Below are 7,916 nucleotides of genomic sequence, written 5' to 3' on the forward strand. Positions count from 1 at the left end.
TATATGGAAAATGGTCAAGGATATCCATTTTCGCTGATCCAGGGATCTTTCTAAATTCCTTCGTTCGTTTTCCGCCTAATGTTTGGCTATAATAAGGAATAAGATCCCTGTCACAGCACAATTTTTTTTACCGTGTAAGGAACGTTTGTTACATACAAAAGTTTTTTGAATTACGAAAAAATTGTCTACAGAGACTTTTTTTTTATAAAGCCAAAAAACCAAGACCTCACAAGTGTACCTTAGTGCCCTTTATTTAATTTCCCAAATTTTGAACACCATATCGGTATTTTTATGGCCGTAGTTGTTGCGAAAAAATGTCGGTTAAGTATGAATCCGGTAAGTATTACATTGCCCCAACAAATTCTGTGGATCCAAAAGTTTTCTATTTTATTCTATTAAATTCTTAAGGACTTTCTATTTTAGTTTTGAAACGAAAAAACAACAAAAAAGCTGAATTAAAAAAATTGCTTCACACTAACAACAATTTTAAACTGCGATCATTTTTTTAATCTTTTGGTGAGTTTTAAGGCTCCAGATATCAAAGTCGCTGCAAAGTAGTAAAGAGGGATGATTTAACAATACCAATTTATAAATTTAGGAAATTTTGTTGTTTATATTGGTGATATGAGGAAAACTTTTTTAACATTGGGAATACAACAGTAATGTACATGCTACCCTTGTTCGCGTCTTCAAGACTATTTTGGATAACAAAAAACAGCTAAAAACCAGCTATTTTTGATAAAAATTCAAAAAGTAAGCGCATTTTTTAAATTTTCGATACCATATTTTTTCAAGATTTAAAAGTTCTATTTACGGCTACTTATATTACTCAGAAAATCAAACAATTTATCCTTATGGCATTATTCTATAAAAAAAAATTATCAGAGTTAGAGCATTCTAAAAATAAAAATTAAAAAAAAATGAACATTTTAGGCCAAACAACGCATGATATGGAAAATAAAGTCTAGAAAAGAATTCAAAATTTTATCGTGCAAAAAATAATAAAAAAATTTTTTAAATCCATTTTGTGGTCAAACTATACAAGATACGAAAAAAATAAAATAACCAAAATTTCGCGTCCTAATAATATCTACATATTTATTACAAGTCACTTCTCCATAGGACGCGTAGTTTTTGTTGTTAGTCGTGAAAACAACGTTAACCATTTTTATTCATAAAAAACAATAAAAATAAAAATGTAATTCTTTGACAAACAATACAAGCTATGAAAAAAATAAATAGGCAAAAATTACTCTTCCAAAAAGTACCGAAAATTCATTCAAATTTTTCATGAATAATTTTTGATATGACAGTTTTTGCTTTAATCGTAAAAAATAAGATTAAGAATTAAGAAAAAGAATTGTTGGAAAACCGACACAAGAGACGAAAAAATTAAAAGACAAAAGTTTTGTAATTCATATTATAAATGGTAATAATATAAATTTATTACAATGATATACATTTTCAGGGTGGCTAGGAATAAAATTTAATGCAAAATAAGCAGTAAATATTAAAGTAATCATTAAAAATAATATTTCTACTTAATTTTGCAATATCTGAATAAACAGCCCCAGACCGGGGTACAAAAATAAATATAATATACACGTTCTTTAATAGAATTGAACATAATGTAGAACGGTTCACATTTTCAACGAAATCGAGTACGAAACATGATATAGGTAAGTGATGAGAATTTGTTCGTTAAAGCCGAAGGAGCTTTAACAAAAGAGAATTCACAATCACCAACTGAGAGTTGTCGATGCTTTGGCCTCTAATATTAAAAGGCTTGCGCACACATTTGGGGTAATTTCAAAGACCGAGCGCGAAGTGCGAGACAAATATATTTTAATATGGAATATAACACTACTGCAAGATAAAAAATGGTCCATTGTAACAGATTACACCGATAGACATTTTCATAGGCTCTCTGATCAACTGAAAATAAGATTTCTGGTAAAAGGGAAAGATAAGCTTAAAAAATATTAAAAGTCTCCAATTTTCCTTTTGTTAATCCCTTTTAGTTATTTCCCGCAATCAGAAAGCAAATTTATTTGATACCTATATGAGGAAGCAAAGTTCTCATGAAATAAACACAAAAAATTACACCTATATAGTACTTTGAAGCGGTATTGTATTTTTGCAATGACCGTCATAGGCATGCGATATTGTGCAGTTCTCCTAATTGGCCACCTGATGACAAAAACAGAAAATGAAAAAATAAACAGAGCTGACTTGAACAAATATATGTATTCACACCCACAGCAGTTTTAAAGAGCGATCGGTCAGCATCTTTTGATATGCTTAAATCCCAAAGACATGCAATTTTTGCAAAGAAATTTAAAAACATTAGTTTTAAAAATCCAACTTGTGTAATAAAACTTGCATAAATAATTGCACAAAAGGACCCAAAATGAGAGAAGTATGTTACTAAACAACAGTATAATCGGCTCATTAAAGATGGTTACATAAGAAAGGAAAAAATAGGGAGAAAAAGAAAAGAGACAATCAAATCACCTCGCACTCCTTTCCTTATTCTTTCTCCATCTATTTTATGTTACTGGGAACCAACGTGTTTCATCACGTAAATTTTTAATAGGAAAATACTGAGAAATATTTCTATCGTATGTTAATATTAATTAGAAATGTAGACATGAATTTGAAATTACTTATTAAAATACTATTTACATTTTTATGGTATTATGTGTTAGTGTTTAACATTTCTGAAAGCTTTTATATATATTTAAAATCTTTTAAACAATAATCTCCATTAAATGGAAATTAGAACAATTTATTATAAAAAATTAGTCAGACTGTAAAATACCTAATTTTATTATGGAAAATCTTTTTTTCATTATTATATAACCGTGTCTAATGAGCCGATTATAATGTTTTTTAGTAACATACTTATCTTATTTTAAGTATTTTTATGCTATTATGTTACAAAAATGACTTTCTTGGGTACATGTTTTTTTCAAACTTATTTTTGGAAGCAATACTTCTTTTTAAGCCTTCTTGTGCAAGTTTTGTTACACACAGAAACGTAAATAATAAATAATAAATAAATAATGAATAGAAAGTAATAAATCACATTAAATATATGTATCAAATTAATATTGCCAAACATTTCAAAAAGATTTAAAAGATCGCACAAAGATTTCAATAATTTCACTAATATTAACAAATATTTGAAAAGTAGTTCAAATACTTTGCAAATATTTCTAATAATTTCAGAAATATTTTACAAAGATTAAAGAAAGATTTCAATTCTTTCACAAAGACTTCTGAAAGATTTTAAAGATTTCAATTATTTTCTAGAGATTTCACAAAATTTTTGAAGAAATATCAAATATTTTAAATAGTTTAAAAAGATTTCTCCAATAATTTAATGATTGCCCAAAGATTTCGCGAAGATTTCAAATATTTAGCAAATATTTTGTATAGATTTAAGAGTTTTCAGATCAATTAAAAAAAAATGAAAAAAATTTCAATAATTTCACAAATATGACCAAACATTTCACAAAGCTTTGAAGGATTTTCTAAACATTAAAAAAGTTTCATAAATATTTTATAAAGATATTGGATAGATTTAAAAGATTTCACAAAGACGACAATTATTTTACAAAAATTGCTGTTCGATTTCAAAGAGTGCACAAAGATTTTAATGATTACTCAAAGATTTTAAAGGTTTAACAAAAATTCCAGATATATTTTAGATATTTTACAAAGATTTGAATTATTTCCCAAAGATTTCAAATATTGCGCAAAGATTCCAGTAAGATTTCGTAAAAATTTCTATAATTTTCGAAACATTTAAATAATTTGACGTTTATTTCCAAATATTTTAAATATCTCGCAAAGATTTCTGCAGATTTCATAAAGATTTCAATGATTTCCCAAACATCTTAATAATTTTACAAATATTATCAAATATTTGTAATATTTCCCAAAGATTTCCCAAATATTTTGAACATTTAGAAAAGATTTCGACTATCGAACAAGTTTTCGATATATTTAAGTGATTTCTCAAAATATTTCAATAATTTTACAAATATCACCAAATATTTTAAATATTTTGCAGAGATTTCCAAAGCTTTCAGAAAGATTTCAATGATTTCCAAAAAATTTTAATAATTTTACAAATTTTAACAAAAAGTTTAAATATGTCCCAAATATTTTAAATAATTAGAAAAGACTTCGAAAATCTAGCAAAGATTTCGGATATATTGAAAAGAATTCACAAAGAATTCAATTATTTTACAAAGATTTCAAAGATTACACAAAGATTTCAATGGTAATTTCACAAATATGATAAAAAATTTCAAAAATATTTCAAACATTTCGCAAAAATGTCCAAAGATTTATTTTAATGATTTCCCAAAAATTTTCAAGATTTTAAATATTGCGCAAAGACTGCAAAGCTTCCAGAAAAATTTTACAAAGATTTCAGAAAGATTGCAATTACTTCCCAAACATTTTAATAATTTTAATATGTTAACAAAAAGTTTTGATATGTCCCAAAGATTTCACAAATATTTAAAATATTTAGCAAAGATTTCGGATATATTTAAAAGCTTTCACAAAGAATTCACTTATTTTACAAGGATTTAAAAGATTACACAAAGATGTCAATAGTTTACGAAAAATTTTCCAAAGATTTCAGTAGTTTCACAAATATTATCAAATATTTAAAACATTTCGCAAAAATTGCGAAAGTTTTCCAAGATTTCGCAAGGATTTCAAACATTTCGCAAAAATTTCCAAAGATTTCCAAGATTTCGCAAAGATTACAAAGCTTTCAGAAAGATTTTACAAAGATTTCTCAATCATTTCAATAATTTTACAAATAATAGCAAATATTTTAAATATTTCGTAAAGACTTCTCAAGCTTTCAGAATTATTTCACAAAGATCTCAAATATTTATCAAAGATTTTGGATATATTTAAGAGATTTCACATAGACTTAAATTATTTTACAAAGATTTCAAAAAATTAGGGGCCATTCACGAAATACGTGATACATTTTTAAGGAACTTCTGACCCCCCACCCCCACCACCCCGGGATTCGCGGTGGGCACGACCTACAGGGGCGCTGCAATCGCATCCATATAATCGGGTCACGTGGTTTGAAAGCAGGCTAGTTTGAATGTTTACACTGTAACGTCTCCTAATGATTAATATTATTTAAATAAAAAGAATTTTAAATTGACGTGAGGTGCCTAAAATTACTAGAAATTTGTAAGTTTGTGCATGGAACATTTAACTGTCGCAATATGACAGAAGCAGGGCAAGTAGTACTTTTGTTGGTTGCACTCCAAGGCCCAGGAATAAAACGAAACTTACAGGTCTTGTTTTGCAAACTTTTGCATTGAAATTGTTTCCTCGAAAAATTGAAGGCTCTCTACGATTTCTTTTACAAAAAATAGAGATAGAGGAAACAATTGGTTCCTGCAAAACTGGCCGCCTGGGAGTTGCGAACATGTTGTAGCAGTGTTAGTATACTTAGAAAGATACGTATTTAAATAGATTTGTAAGTGTATTAAATTCAAACACTTAATAAATGTAAAAGCTCTGTAGATGAATGCATATATTTCAATTTAAAATTGAGGCTGTTGCGTGGATAATAGTTCCTACACCCTCAAAATTGAAACGATCAATTTTACTCAACAAGTTTTCGAATTAAACTTTTTGTCTATGTTGATATAATTTATTATATACTGCTTTCTGAAATGTAACTGATAATAAATTTTAATAATCAGGAAGAAATAGCCAATCTTGATATCTTGTGTAAATTCGCGACATCTCTTAATCTAATCTTTTGAATTTATTGTGAAATCTTCCTAATTATTATTTTTTAATATTTCTATGATAGTAAATCTATCAAGTTCACAATATTTTTAATTTCTATTCAGAAAGCCATGTTTTTATAGTTAAAATAATAATTAACAAGTCTTCATAAAATGCGGAGATAACAGTCGTTCAGCAGCTCAATTTTAAGGGAAATGGGGGAGTTTTGCTTCGACAACAGGAATTTTTGCAAAAAAGGACGAAAGATTTTTCCTTCAAAAAATATTAACGTAATCAAAAAAAGTTAATGAATTTAACACTTTTATAAGAAACTACAAATTTGCATAACAAATAAAATTACATTGTGATCAGTCGCGAATTATTTTGTCCCTTAAGAAAAAAATTGATAATATTAATTAAATCACGTCAGATGTTCATTTTCTACTTTTTTCTGCGCAAATAAAAAAAAAACTAATATTTTAGGAGACAGTTGAATTTAAAAAAAAGCGTTAATTTGCAGCCAAGAAAAATAAATTTTCGACCAACAAAGATTACTTTTTAACAAAATAGTTACTCTTCAACCAATAAAGTTAAATTTTTAATCAAGTAGTTGAATTTTTAGTAAACAAGAAAAATTTAAATAAATGTATTAAAATCATTATTTCTTCACATGTGAACGCAGCTAACCTATAAACATCAATCACAACATTCATTGTTTGATACATTTCCAATGCATATTAGGATTAGAAGACTTACAGTTATTATAATTTGAGATTAAACCAATATATTTCACTAAACTCCTATGGTTGACACCACTTTTAATAAATATTACACATAATTATTCCACATAAGCCGCACATTTCGCATGTCTTCTTCTAGGACGAGACTGTTTATAAAGGTTCGCCGAGTAGCCGCCAGGCTTCGCATTTTCGTGCCCACCACGAATACTTCTTTCATTGGTCTTAAGGGCATGTGATACAGCTAAATACCTATATTAGCGACCACAGTTTTTCAGTTCACTGAATGTTTTTTTGAACCTCAGAACTTTTTTTGTAAATAAAATATCGAGCTGAAACTTTGGGAAATGTATTAGAGTACAATAAAGTACGTTTAGATACTGCATTTTGGTAGGAACTTCACTGAAAATTATTTCATCTTTTTTCTGAACCTCAACATTTTTGGAACGTTCCAACTTTTTTTATACACAAAATATCGGTCTCAAACTTTGAGAAATGCAAGAGCCGAAAGAAAACTACGTTTAAGTACAAAGTTTAATAATAAAAGATGTAAAAAAATATATTTCAATAAACAATTCCAACGGCATCAGCCGGTAACGTTGTACACGAAAAGACGAAACCTGGCGGCTACTAGACGAGGCTCTAGAGAGTTCGTATTTTCGTGTACAACGTTACCGGCTGATTCCGTTGGAATTGATTGTTGAAATATATTTTTTTACATCTTTTATTATTAAGCTTTGTACTTAAACGTAGTTTTCTTTCGGCTCTTGCATTTCTGAAAGTTTGAGACCGATATTTTATGTATAAAAAAAGTTGGAACGTTAAAAAAATGTTGAGGTTCAGAAAAAAAATGAAATAATTTTCAGTGAAGTTCCTACCAAAATGCAGTAGCTAAACGTACTTTATTGTACTCTAATACATTTCCTAAAGTTTCAGCTCGATATTTTATTTACAAAAAAAGTTCTTAGATTCAAAAAAACATTCAGTGAACTGAAAAACTGTGGTCGGTAATATAGGTATTTAGCTGTGTCACATGCCCTTAACATAGAGAATGATACTTCGGTAACCCCCCCCCCCCACCCCACCCCAAGCGTATAAAGTATTTTTTCAATGATCCCTTACCAAAGATTTGAATAATTTCATAAATGTTATCAAAAATTTCAAAAAACTTTCGCAAAAATTTCCCGAGGATTTAAAAAATTTCACGAAGAATTCAAATATTTCAGATAGATTTCAAACACTGCACAAAGATTTAACAAAAATTCCAAAGGTTTGGCAAAGATTTCGGATAGACTTAAGGGCATGCGACACAGTGGGATTCCTACATTACCAACCTCTTTTTTCCATTGAATAAAATTTTTTTGTGAACCATAGAACTTTTTTGGTAAATGAAAT

This window comes from Belonocnema kinseyi, chromosome 9 (assembly GCF_010883055.1).
Source record: "Belonocnema kinseyi isolate 2016_QV_RU_SX_M_011 chromosome 9, B_treatae_v1, whole genome shotgun sequence".
Lineage (NCBI taxonomy): Eukaryota > Metazoa > Arthropoda > Insecta > Hymenoptera > Cynipidae > Belonocnema > Belonocnema kinseyi.